Below are 14,771 nucleotides of genomic sequence, written 5' to 3'. Positions count from 1 at the left end.
CTCGTGTGGAAGCATAGATCACAGAGGGGGATCATTCCTTTCCACTAAAGGCTATATATACTTTAATGCATGGGTTCTGTAAAAAGAAAAGAAAGGGCTGAACCGTGGAATTTTTCCATTTTAAAAGTTTCAAAGATATTTCAAGAAAAACAATACCATATTATTAAATTCAATCCATAATTCTTAATTCCTAAGAGACACAAAAAGCGAATTAACACACACAAAATGCTGGTGGAACGCAGCAGGCCAGACAGCATCCATAGGAAGAAGCACAGTCGACGTTTTGGGTTGAGACCCTTCATCAGGACAAAAAGTGAATGATCGGGTGTGATGGTAATGAATAGTGAAGTGGTCCTGCTCCTGTTTTTTTGGGTGTTTCTATACTTTTATAAATGAATGATTTCAAATGTCTGCAATAGCGATATTAATTGATCCATTGAAGTAGTTGGGTTATCCTTGAGTCTTGTACGCTAGGTTCAATGGAATTTGAGAAAGAAAATGAAAATGAAGGTTGTAACCATATAAGGTGAATTAGAAAGTGGAGGTAAATTATTCGTACTGCATTTTATTCAGACTTTTGAAAGATGGACATGGTTATACTGAGATTCCGCGAAAACTGTAGTTGACATTGGAAGTTCAACATTCTTGAATTAATGTAGGACATTGAACACTCCATTCAGCCTTGGTGATTTTGTTCTCTCTGGCCTTCATACATTCTGATAGGTATTGCATTGAAAAATGTTACCACAAGTGCAGTTAATTTGGCCTTTGTTTTGCAATCACCAATAAAAGAAAAGCAGTGCTAATATTTTTCTTAAGCCTATTATCCCTTCTTGGTATTCAAATTCTATATATTATCATATTTTAATTAATTGGAAGATGAACACTATGCTTACCCATCTTCAGCTTCCAGTATAAAGGTTGTCCTTGAGAATAAATACCATAGCAATTTAGGATGGCAAGGTTAAGAATACTATTCAATTCTTGAGTGCAGTTGAAACAAATTTAAAATGAACTTTTCGAGCCATAGTTAAGGGAGACACTGCTTGGAAAATCAGTGAGTAAATGTCATGGCTTGTGTCCAGGTAAACTTAATGATGGATGTATAACAGTTTAAAATCAATTGCATCATTAAAAGACTTACTCCATTTTTCTTTAATGGCTGAACAATCTATTGTCTGTTTTACTCATCAGTTATTACTTGTAGGATAAAAATTCCTATTATCTTTTTTAAAATAGAGAAGACATGGTACATACGTGGAAGATATCAGTCTATTGATAGTTCTGCAATTTGATTTATTAGTATGTAGTTATTTCTTCCTTTCAATGAAAGCTACATTTCAGACCTGATTGCCAAAAAAGTCTCCTCTGTATAATCTAGCATTTGGATCAATGACCTTGATTGTAAGAGCTGAGCTGTCCTTCCCATTGTCACCTTGCAATGCCTGGAAGAGGTGCTAGAAATCAAAGGAGATTCACACTTGTAGAACATTGAGGACCTTGTGTTTTTTTTAATGAAGTTAAGCACTAAGACATTGATGATTGTAAAGAGCAATGTATGTTTGATTGCATGCGTTATGGCCAAGGTCTGAATAACCTAATACTGGTCCTATATCCCATAACCATCTGTGGACAATCCTTGCAGAAATATAGTGGCCCAGAAATTCAGTTTTATGTTGCTTTTAGCTAGCAGAATGTAGCAAAAACTTAATTTATTTTGTACCAGAGTGAAATGCAACAGTAAACATATCCAGATCCATAAGACCATCAGACAGGGGAGCAGAGTTAAGCTGATCAGGTCTGCTGTGCCTTTCCATCAAGGCAGATTTATTATCGCTCTCAACCCCATTTTCCTGCCTTCTCTCCATAATCTTTGACACCGTTACTGATCAAGAATCTATCAACCTCTGCTTTAAATATACCTACTGACTTGGCCTCCACAGCCCATCTGTGGCAATGAATTCTAGAGCTTCACCACCCTCTGGCTAAAGGAATTCCTCCTCAGCTCTGTTTTAAAGGGATGTCCTTGTATTCAGAGGCTGTGCGCTCTGGTCTTAGACTCTCCCACTACAGGAACCATCTCCACTGCTCCCAATCTACCTAGGCCTTTCAATATTCAATTAGGTTTCAATAAGATCTCTCCTCAGTCCTCTAAACTCCAATGAATACAGCCCCAGAGCTATCAAACACTCCTCATACGTTAACCCTTTCATTCCTAAAATAATTCTCCTGAACCACCTCTGGATCCTTTCCAAAGCCAGTACATTCCTCCTTAGATGTGGGACCCAAAATTGCTCTCAGAACTCCAAGTACAGTCTGACCAACGCCTCAGAAAGCTTCAGCATTACATTTTTGCTTTTGTATTCAGAACCTCCCAAAATGGATGCTAACATTGCATTTCCCACCAACTCAGCCTGCAAGCTAATCTTCAGAGAATCCTGCATGAGAACACCCAAGTCCCTTTGCACCTCTGATTTCTGAATTTGCTCCCCACTTAGAGAATACAGTCGGCCCTCCTTATCCACAGGGGATTGGTTCCGGGACCCCCTGCGGATACCAAAAAATGCGGATGCTCAAGTCCATTATATTAAATGGCGTAGTATTTGCATGTAACCTACGCACATCCTCCCGTATACTTTAAATCATCTCTAGATTGCTTATAATACCTAATAGAATGTAAATGCTATGTAAATAGTTGTTATACTGTATTGTTCAGGGAATAATCACAAGAAAAAATGCTCAAACAACGAGTGCTGGAGAGAGAACTTCCGGGTTTTTCCGATCCGCGGTTGGTTGAATCTGTGTATGCAGAACCTGCAGATAAGGAGGGCCGACTGTAGTCTGTGCCTTTATTCCTTCTACCAAAGTGTATGAGCACTATTGGAATCCTCTGTTTTTTAAAATAAATGTTTATAAGTTATTAGATTAATTAATGTAAGACAAATGTAGTTTAATCATAATTTGCACTTTATTTTAACAAACTCAGTATGTGGTGGGTCGTCCCCACTTACTGGCAGAAAGTGGTATAGCAGTTACATAACGACTTATCACCTTTCTCATTTTTCATTGACATTTTTCAAGTGTTGGCACATTACCCACATGATCTAATTGTTCAACCATTGATTGGTTTATTGTTCCCCAAGGAATTTCTATTATCTGGATTGTAAAGTTGATGGATTTTTCAGAAGCATCATGTTATCTTTTTCTTCATCTTTTCATTGAATCTATGCTTTGTTTCAATTAGTTTCAAATGTCTGTATCTTTGTTTAAATTTTAAAATAAATGTTTGTGAATAATTAAAACCCCTTGCCAATCTTGACCCCCGGAAGAACCTTAAGGATCGGAAAAATAACTGAGATACAACACCATACTGTATTCCATCTACCACTTCACCCATTCTCTTAATCTGTCTGCCTTTTGCAGACTTCCTGCTTCCTCAACACTACTTGTCCCTCCACCTATCTTTGTTAGTTTACGTCACACTGGAAATTTGTCAGTTTTCACCTTGATTTTTCTACCAGGGATCATATTATTCCTCATTCAATCCTATTTTTGGACTAAATCATCCTGGCATCATCATTGTTGGTCAAACCAGGAGGAAAATGGATAGTCCCAACCAATGTTAGAATGAGACCTCTTTAGTTCTCTGCTTTCATCTTTCCATCCCCGCCATTGCTGACCAGATAGTCATTCTAAAATTTATTCCCATGCCATATGTGGGTGCATGTATTATAATAGCCTGGGTTTATTGGGCAGTGTACTTGTCTTGGACTGGCTAGCTCTATCACCGTCTAGTCCGGGAATTGCAAAGCATCATACCATAAGACCCTACAAAGGATTGTGAGGACTGCTGCAAGAATCAATGGGGTCTCTCTTCCTCCCATCCAAGATACTTAGCAGGAGTGCTGCATACACAGGGTCCTTAGCAAAGTCAGTGATCCCTCCCACCCATCCAACAATCTCTTTGACCCCCCCCCAGCCCCCCACCATCAGGTAGGTGGTGCCGTAGCTGACGAGGGCTGCTAGGATGGGAAGTAGCTTCTTCCCCAGGCTGTGAAATGACTGAACCCCCTGCCACCACCCCAGATCTCACCACATACGAAGCCCCAGTCGTGTTATATAGATTACTTTTTAACTTGTGACATAAATGCACCTTATTATCTGTGAATTTATTTGTGGTAATATTACTTTTTGTTGTGTGTGAGTTATACGTACAGTGTTGTGCACCTTAGCCTAGGGGAACACTGTTTTGTTTGGTGGTATACATGTATATGGTTGAAGTGAACATAAACTTGAACTTGTAAGTTCAAGTTTATTTAGCAACAGACACAAAATGCTGGAGGAACTCAGCAGGTCAGGCAGCGTTGATGGAAAAGAATAGACAGTCGATGTTTCAGGCCAAAATCCTTCTTCAGGACTAGAAAGGAAAGGGGAAGACACCAAGATAAAAAGGTAGGGGAGGGGAAGGAGATTAGTTACAAGGTGATAGGTGAAGCCAGGTCTGTAGGAAAGATAAAGAGCTGGAGAGGAAGGAATCTGATAGGAGGGCAATATACCATTTTTTTAGTGTAATTAACTTGGAACACCTTGGGCTATTTCTCACCTGCAATCTCAACTGGACAGATATCTTAATTATAAAATTTTATGTAACTTTTCTCTTTGATCTTGCTGCAAGTAGAAAAGACAGTTCTTACTCTGAATTCATGTCTTTGGCTATTGCCTTTTCTTATAGTCTTTACTTTCCAGTTATCCTGTTTTTAAGGTTCTTAAAATATACTGTCTAATATTTCTTCAGTCTGCTTCCCTTTCTGCTAAGCTGGCAATACACTTTCAAAATCTTTTAGTCCATCTTTCCACTGCCTGACCCCTCAGTTTAGTGATGGTACTGATGGCTTTCCACAGTCAAACTCATAGATAAGGCACACAGCTTGGTTCAGTGCTCTGCTTGAAGTACATGACTTCAGACCTTCTGCTGAGGTAGCCCCATTAGTCTTAATCCTTTGCTTCCTTTCTAAATTGGACCCTGTGGATTGATGTAACATTTCCTTTCTTTGTATCCTAGATTTAAGATTTAATAACTCCTTATTCAAGTATTTTCTTAGACTATAGGGAAGTAACAATTCTTTTAATATAATTCTAAGTTGGCTCCAATTAGGCTGGAGTCTGTGCCAAGCCTTTGATGCAAGTTGAGTGAAACTGAATGATTTCCTACCTTATTCTTGAAGGAAAGTGCATTTTCAATCCATATTAAATGACCCTTTAGAAATATTACTTTATGTTTATTACTCTTTAGTAATAGATTGTGTATTTTGAAGAGCGACAATGCTCATGTAACTGGTGTGTGTATATAACTGAAGTACAGATTTCCCAAGTTGGAAATCTAAAATAGGAGTAATGTGTGAGACAGCATTTGCAGTAAACAATCCATTCCTTCTTTAGTATATTCTAATAGTTTGAATGATTTTCTGAAACATAAATACTTAATATACATATTGGGTTATTTGAGCACAAAAATAATACACATTTGTAGAATGTTGGAATACCCAATGCACTATGAAATATGTGTAATATCCTGATGATTCATTTCATGGATTAATATGTATTGATCATGAGATTTAAGTTTTAGTTATAAATTCATTTGTAATGATGGATAGCCTTGCATTTCACATCCTAAAATTCCTCCCACTTCCTGTTATTCCTTAGCCAAAGTTAAGTAAAGCTGCTCTGACTATCATTAAGCTGCTGAGATTGCAGAGGTCCACCAAAGATTAGAATCCAGCAAGTTAGCATGGCTTCAGAAGATGAGGCCAAACCTTAATGTCAAATCAGCTTACTTGGCTAGTCTTCAAGGGACTGGCAAAGCACCTTGGCCTAAATTTTATGTTGTGCCCATTTTCTTCAAAAAGCAGGCTTGCTTGGGCTAACATAACTGTGTACCATGTGTTAGAAACCTGCACAATGGAAAAGTGAGGAACCTACTGACTTTGTAATCATTGCCCCTGCTTTTGCTGACCCTTGCAAAGAAGACCATATCTGCATCAGATCCAACAGGGGCAAGAATTTGGATCACCCAAAGTAAAAGATTTTTTTGCTGCTGTAACATGTACCCCTAATTCACCATAAAACAATTCGGTGAGATGAGGTCTAACTACCTTCTGAAAACTAATCAAGTTGCAAGTAAAAATCCCTAATTGAACTTATCCCACTATGATGATGCCCCAATGGTGTACCTGGCAGGGTACGTAAAACCTGTGCCAACCATCTGGCTGAAATGCTCAAGGATATCTACAACCTCTTACTACTGCATTCAGAAGCATCAGTCTATCTGGTGACCAAGAGAGCAGGGTAAGCTGCCTCAATGACCATCACCCAGGAGCACTCACATCTACTGTATCGAAGCGCTTTGAGAGGCTGGTCACGGCTCAAATTAACTCCTGCCTGAGCAAGAACCTGGCCCTACTGTAATTTGCCAAACCCCAGAGCAGGGCTACAGAGGACACAATCTCATTGGCTCTCTGTGTAGTCTTGGATCTTCTGGACAACAACAATATACATGTCAGGCTGCTGCTTATTGATTACAGCTCAGCGTTCAACACCAGCATCTTCTCATTAACTAACAAGCTTCAAAACTTGGCCTTCCGTACCTCCCTCTGCAACTGGATCCTTAACTTCCTCATTAGGAGACCTGAAATCAGAGCAGCCTCCATATAATCAACAAAGGGAAACCTCATGGATGCCAGCGTAGCCTACTCACTCTACTCTACACTCAGGACAGTGGCTAGGCACTGTACAAATTCACCAATGACACCACCGTTGTTAGCAGAATCTCAGATGGCAACGAGGAGACGTACAGAAGTGATAGACTGGCTGCTTGGGTGGCATCACAACGACAACCTTGCACTTAACGTCAGAAAGACCAAAGAATTTGTTGTGGGCTTTAGAACTGGGAAATCTTGTGAGCACTCACCAATCCTTACTGAGGGGTCAGCAGGGGGAAAAGGCAAGCAACTTCAAGATCCTAGATATCAGCATCTCAGAGGATCTCTCCTAGGCCCAGTTGTGAAGAAGGCACGCCAGTGACCAGACTTAATTAGGTGTTTGAGGTGATTTGATATCTCACTGAAAACTCTAGCTAATTTCGACAGATGTACTGTGGAGAACATTCTGACTGGCTCAAACCTGTGCCAGCCAACTGGCTGGAGTGTTTAAGGATATCCTCAACCTCTTACTGCTGCACTCAGACTGAGCAATTCTGTCATCCAGCATCACCAGCTGGCATGAAGGCTCCAATACACAAGAGCAAAAGAGGTTGCACAGGGTTGTAGACTTAGCCCATTCCATCGTGAGCACAAAACTCCCCACCACTGAAGACATCTTCTAAAAAGGGGTGCCTTAAGAAGGCATCGATCATTAAGGACATCAGCTATCCAGGACATTCCCTCTTTTCATTATTACCGTCAGGGAGGAGATGCAGGAGACTCAAGGTGCACATGCAATATTTTAGGTACAGTTTCTTCCTCTTTTCTATGCAGTCCATGAACTCATGAACACTATCTCACTATTCCTCTTTTTCATTGTTTATTTGTTTCTAAAATATCTTATGGGAGTCAAGGGGCAGATGCCATTACTATGGAGAAGGTGCTTGGGAAGCTGAAAGGTGTGAAGGTAGATAAATCACCTGGATTAGGTGGACTACACCCCAGGTTTCTGAAAGAGGTAGCTGAAGAGATTGTGGAGGCATTAGTAATGATCTGTCAAGAATTCTGAGAGGCTGCATCACTGTCTGGTATGGGGGTGGGGGCTACTGAACAGGACTGAAAGAAGCTGCAGAGGATTGTAAATTTAGTCGGCTCCATCTTGGGCACTAGCCTACAAAGTACCCAGGATATCTTCAGGGAGCGGTGTCTCAGAAAGGCAGTGTCCATTATTAAGGACCTCCAGCACCCAGGGCATGCCCTTTTCTCATTGTTACCATCAGGTAGGAGATACAGAAGCCTGAAGTCACACACTCAGCAATTCAGGAACAGCTTCTTCCCCTCTGCCATCTGTTTTCTAAATGGACATTGAAAGCATGAAAACTACTTCACTTTTAAAATATGTATTATGTCTATTTTTGCACGAGTTTTAGTCTATTCAATATACATATATTGTAATTGATTTATTTATTACTATTATTTTTCTTCTATATTATGTATTGCATTGAACTGCTGCTGTTAAGTTAACAAATTTCACGTCACATGCCAGTGATAATAAACGTGGTTCTGATTCTGATTCTGAGAATCACTAGATTCTGGGATTGTTTTGGAGGACTGGGAAGTTGTAAATGTCACTCCATTTTTTAAGAAGGGAGGGAGGCAGAAGAAAGGAAATTATAGGCCAGTTAGGCTGAGTTCAGTGGTTGGGAAGATGTTGGAGTCCATTATTAAGTATGAGGTTTTGGGCTTCTTGGAGGCACATGATAAAATAGGCCAAAATCAGTATGGTTTCCTTATGGGGAAATATTGCCTGAGAAATCTGTTGGATTTTTTTGAGGAAATAGCAGGCAGGAGAGTCAGTGGATGTTGTTTACTTGGATTTTTGGAAGGTCTTTGACAGGGTGCCATACGTGAGGCTGCTAAACAAGATAAAAGCCCGTGATATCACAGGAAAGATAATAGCATGATAGAAAATTCATTCACTGACAAGGGGCAAAGAGTGGGAATAAAGGGGGCTTTTTCTGGTTAGCTGCTGGTGACTAGTGGTGTTCCACAGGGTTCGGTGTTGGGACTGCTTCTCTTCACGTTATGTCTCAGTGACAGAATGACAGAGTTGATGGCGTTTTTGTCAGGTTTGTGGATGATACAACAAAGAGGTAACCAATGAAGAGATAATCAAAGCCTTAGTCAAGCTGTGCTTGGTGTATCGTGAACGTTCTTGGTCTCCTTATCTACGAAAGAATGTGCAGCATTGGTGAGGCTTTGGAGCAGATTCATAAGAATGACCCCAGAAATGAAAGGGTAAACGTATGAGGAGCTGTGGGCCTGTACTTGCTGGAATTTAGGAGAATGAGGGGAAATCTCATTGAAACTGAGCAAATATTGAAAATCCTAGATAGAGTGGATCTGGAGAGGATAGTGGGGGAAGTCTTGGATCAGAGGGCTCAACTTCGGAATACAAGGATGTTGCTTTAAAACAGGGATGAGGAAGAATTTCTTTAGCCAGAAGGTGGTGAATCTGTGGAATTCATTGCCACAGATGATTGCCAAGGCCAAGTCTTTGCGTGTATTTAAAGCAGAGGTTGATAGGTTCTTGTTCAGTAAGGATGTTCAAGGTTGTGGGGAAAAGGCAGGAATGGGACTGAGAGGGATAATAAATCAGCTATGTTGGAATGGCTAAGCAGGCTCATGGGTCGAATTATTTAATAGTGCCCCTGTGTCTTATGTTCTTATGTTACTTTTTTTTTGTCTTGCACCATATTGCTGCCACAAAAAACAATTTTATTACATATTTCAGTGATGATAAACCTGATACTGTTTCTAATCCTATTATCCACCAAACTTCATCTCAGTAGTGGGTAAAAGAGGGCTTACTGACCTTGCACAAACTGCAGCAAAGTGGATCATCTTAAGAGCAATCCAAATTATTTGCTTTTTAATTTTTGTGGAGATGTGGTGTAGGAGTGCACCTGCAGATCCACAAATAAAGCTTGGACTTCCTCTCTTCAAAGGCAATACCTCCTTGTGTTTTGTAGGTAACCTTTAGGTGAAGCAATTGTGCATTACTTTCTGCTGGCATTCCAGCTGTTCTGGGTTAAAATCCGGTGGCTAGATTTATGAGATGACATGTTAAAATTGGCCAGTTGGTGGGAAATATTATCTTGTGTGTGTGAGTCCTGCTAGAAATATCTTTGCAGGTAAATACATGGGCTTTGTCCTTGATTAAATAAAATGGGTAATTCTCATGGTCATTGATGTTTCTATGAAAAAGTTCAAGTCTTGAGTCAAAAACTTAATCATTACCCTTGTTTAAATATTTCTTTGATAAGTTGAAGGTTGTGAAATCCTTACCATATGTAACTGTGCACTAAAGTGACCATGAAAGTTGTTGTGTCTGCATTAAAACAATACCTAAGCATCTCACTGACTATGTACAGTGACCAAGCATTGCTTTCAAAAAAAAAATCCGCTCTTGTAGTGGTACTTTTAAAGCATTGAAAGTAATGAATAATCAGGTCATGGTCATGGACCGGTTAGAAATCTGATGATAGAGGGGAAGATGATGTCCCTGAATCACTGAGTGTGGGTCTTCATGCTCCTGTTCCTCCAATCTGATGGCAGTAATGAGAAGAGGTCATGTCCCAGATGGTGAAGGTCCTTAAACATCGATGCTGCCTTTACAAGACTCCATCTTCTGAAGATGTACTCGATGGTGGAGTTGTGCTCATGATGGGGCTGACTGACTCTACAACCTTCTGCAGCCTCTCGCAATACCAGGCTGTGATGCAACCAGTCAGAATGCTCTCCACTGCACATCTACAGAAATTTTTTAAGAGTCATTGGTAACATACTGTACTAAACCTTCTCAAACTCCTAATGTAGAGCCAATGACATTTCCTTTTTCATGACTAGGGTCTAAGTAGAATGTCTCGGCCTGAAACGTCGACTGCACCTCTTCCTACAGATGCTGCCTGGCCTGCTGCGTTCACCAGCAACTTTGATGTGTGTTGCCAGTCAATTAATTCTACTTTTTAAATATGCCACATTTGGCAAACAATGCACAACTGCACCAGAACTTATTTTATTAGCAAGCAGAGATCTTTTTCTTAATACATATTTATTATTCATTAGTGGAACATCTTACAGCATTTTATAATCAGCCATATAGTAGATTGTTTCACATTAGCATTTTGCAAACTGTCGGTCTTGAAATATGTTTCTTGTGGAACTTTGGTGATGGATGAAAAGTCCAATTATGTATTTGCTAAATGTTCTTGATGGCCTGATCTCAGGCAATTTGATAGCTGTAGCAGTGGAGTACTGGGCTACCAGCCAGATGATTGTGGATTTGAATCTTCAGCTTCACAGATGTTTTGAATGCTTGTCACGTTGATCAGTACATCCATCACTTGCTTTTGTCCATGACCATCAATGTACATCTCTATGTCTTCAGGGTACTTGCAGGTCTTGCCCTATGGTTAACTTAGTTTAGTAACATGACTCATATTCCATCTTGAAAGTGGCTCTGATTGCAAAGCATTGAAATCTGCATATATATTAGATATTATGTAAAAATTATTTCTTAAGCTTTTGGATTGCAATGTTACACAGTCCAAGGCTCTTCTTTAAGTGACTGAATTTTGAAGCTGTTAATTTATTTTTGGATGTTCATTGGAACATTTTCAGACCAAGGGGCAGATACTTAATTGTTACATTTGGCACCACTAGCCTCAGTGTTTAACTGGTGGCCTTATTAATACAATAACACCATCAGTGAAAGGCCAACCAATCATTTGCTTTTCCCTTACTGATTGAAGGGCAGCCTTCAGAATGAAGGACACCCTACGAAATGAAGGACACCTCATATGGGTGACTGCCAAGCTTGCTGTATGAGTTGGTTGCTTCACAGTCAAAGACAGTCCCAGTCTGCTACTCTGTACTGAAGAGAAATAGTGCTGGAGCATCAGTGATGCAAGTACAAATGCCTTCAAGCTGAGTGAGTCCAGAGGGTCTTACCACATGGACTCACACCACTGCTGTGCAAGCAGTTGCTCTACTCTAGTATAGGTTGCTGAAGTACAGATTTTGTTTATCACATTTCAAAATAAACCTTATTCATGACAATATGTAAGGGAAATGCAAATCAGTGAATGGTTTCCTTTGCATTGATTGTGTTATTGTCAGTACATTTTATCTATAATGGCCTGAACAGTACAAACCATGCATCTGAGGGGCAGCTGCACGGGACTCGGCTTCTCATTGTCTAATGGTGGCATGACCTTAGACTGCAGTCCTTCACTGCAAAGCCTTTGCATTAGTGCACGAAACTTCAGTGTATATCTTTTGGCATGTACTCTTGCATTCATTTATGGACATCTCGTTGCACAAGAAGTCCAGCGTCTTTGCAGACCAAAGTGCATATTTAATGGCTTTGATGATCTTATGGTAGTACTTGATGTTTGTATCAGTATATCCCTGGGCACAGCCCATAGGTCAGGTGATCCTCTGTTAAGCAGCTGCTTGGGATGAATCCTTATATCCTTTTCCAGACTGTCTTTCCAAATACTGCGTCCACAAAGAGATGGATGGTCATTTGGTCTTTATTGTATCTATTTTGAGGGTAGTGTGTATTCAACCATACAGGAAGGGTCTGTTGGGGCATGTCCTTCGACTGCTCATTTGATAGAGTGTCATGACACAATGAAGTCCCTTCCAACAATGAAACCCACTGTTATAAACTAGAAGTGGTAGTATCCACTGATACGCCGGGTAGGCTTTGTGGTTGTAGGGGAGACTTCTTCCATTAGCTCATGCATCACAGTTGGAATCTACATGTATTGACCAGGAATGCACCACCACTTCTATACACCACACAAGGCCGTGTGCAAATTTGAAGCATCCCTCACTTAATATTCGAAAGATTAGCCAGGCTATTATAAATCTCACCTGAGATCCATGAAGGGGAACTATTTTGAGGCCATGTCCTCTGGAGAGTTGACAGTAGAACTACCGTTGTGCGTAGAGCAGATGGAGGTGAATGTTAGATGCAGGAGTGTGATGTCAGCTCCTTTCTCCATGGAGTGGGACAGATCAGATTCTGTGCAGGTGGAACGGCTTGGGTACAGTATATAAAATTAAAAATCGCCAAGGTGTTGCTGTGCTGAGGTGAGGCGAGGGGCAGGCTAAAGTTGTGCACTTAAAGCATCTGTATGGTTGCAGGGTGAAGGGGAATGTGGAAGAGGACTGGAAGCAAATCTTCAATGACCTTCTACGAAATGGGCAGCATAGCAGCTGGACTCATAATAGCTAGCACCCTCTCTACCTGATGCTCTCAGAGCCCCAGTTCAGTCCGCTCCTGCAGTCCATAGTTGCATTCCATCTGCCCCTGTCAGAGATTGAAGTGTGAATTGAGTGTACTTTTAATATACATATTTAAATGCTACCATGGCTGAATATTGCAAAGTATGTGTGAGTAATGGTCACACTATTTACAGTTACTGTTAATAGGATTTATTGCTGCTTCTTGAACCAGCACACAGATACAGTGCAAGACAAATCTTAGAGAATGTACCGAGGTGAGTGATAGTAATGTCAGTACGAGAGCTCTCAAGTTTCAGGGTAGTTATGGAAGGGGAGGGGGTGGTGTGGAAATTAAAGTCTCAATTGGGGGTAAGACTGATGGCAACATCATTAGACGGTTTGTGGTAAAATTGATCTGGGAGCAGTTACTTGCTGGTAAATCTATATTTGTGAATTGTGCAAAAGTGAAATAGTGAGAATTAAGGACCAGCTCATTTCCTTGAAGGTAAGGACAACAAGTCCAAGGAGTTCCGGCTGTTAAGGGATATGGAGATTATGATAAGAAATAAATATCGTACGGCTGTTTTAGAGAACTGAAAGTGGCAGAGTCCTGATAGGTTCTGAAAAATAATTAGGAGGCCAAAGAGGGTTATGATATATCTGTGCTAAACAATATTAATGAGATTCTGCTGAGCCCAAGGATGCAGGTGAGATCTTGACTAAATGCTAATGTTGCTCATGTCCCAGAAAATGAATAAAACAATTGGTGTGTGGAGCCTTAATTAAAGGCAATTGTGTAGTGCATAAAAATACTGAGCTGTTGGAAAGGATGCTTAGTGCCAAGTAGTTTTTTTACTGAATTTTGTGAGCTTTTGCTGCAATAGTGATGTGACCAGGTGAGACAGCTGCAAAAATATACTTGAACTTGCATTGAAACTTAAATGTAATTTGCACCTCCCTCAATTTTTTTTCTCTTGTGCACAAAGTTGAATTTGATTAAGACTATGAACTCTCAATGCTGAAGACTGTTACTGCTTTTGAACATCTTCTCATTGGTCAAATTCCAACCCAAGACCTAGAATTTATTTTTTGAACTGATCTATCCTATCTTCTTCTGCTGAATAAACTTTTCTGAGTCCCATTATGTCAGTGAGACTTTTGGTCATACTTGCTTGGCATCTTAGTTTTCTTGTAGCTCTGTGAAACACTTGGGGCTATTTTTCCGTATTAAAGGCAACTTTTAAGATGGATTCCCAAGAATATGATAACACTGGCTGGAAAATGATTGCTTACACCATTTCCATAGGGATTGTATTGATATTCTGCACTATGTAATGATTTTAAGATAACTTCAGAAAAGTTGTGATCAATATATGTGCAACAATAATCACTGGAAATAGCTGATTACCCTGATTGAATGATCTAATACATTATTTATTGTGATGATTTGTTCAACAAATAGGAATCAAAAAATTAAAAAATGAAGGAATACAAATTCTCGGTTTGGTTGAAAATTTTCAGTTGAATCTTTTGGTAGAAAGCAGTTGAAATTGAATAAAAGTGTTTAAGAGACAAAAGGCACATTTTGAAAGAGACAGAATTGTGTGATATTATTGGAAGACCAACAGATAGTGTTGTCCTCTGGGTTAAAAAACAAGATTTTACGGTAGCTGTTTCATCTCTGAATATAGAAAATAAGTTCATATTCATGTAATTGCTGATGAATTTGATGTCATTAGGTTTAGTCAGGATCATTTATGAGACACTTTCAAAGAG

This window comes from Mobula birostris, chromosome 7 (assembly GCF_030028105.1).
Source record: "Mobula birostris isolate sMobBir1 chromosome 7, sMobBir1.hap1, whole genome shotgun sequence".
Lineage (NCBI taxonomy): Eukaryota > Metazoa > Chordata > Chondrichthyes > Myliobatiformes > Myliobatidae > Mobula > Mobula birostris.
Note: the sequence above shows the minus strand (reverse complement) of the source record.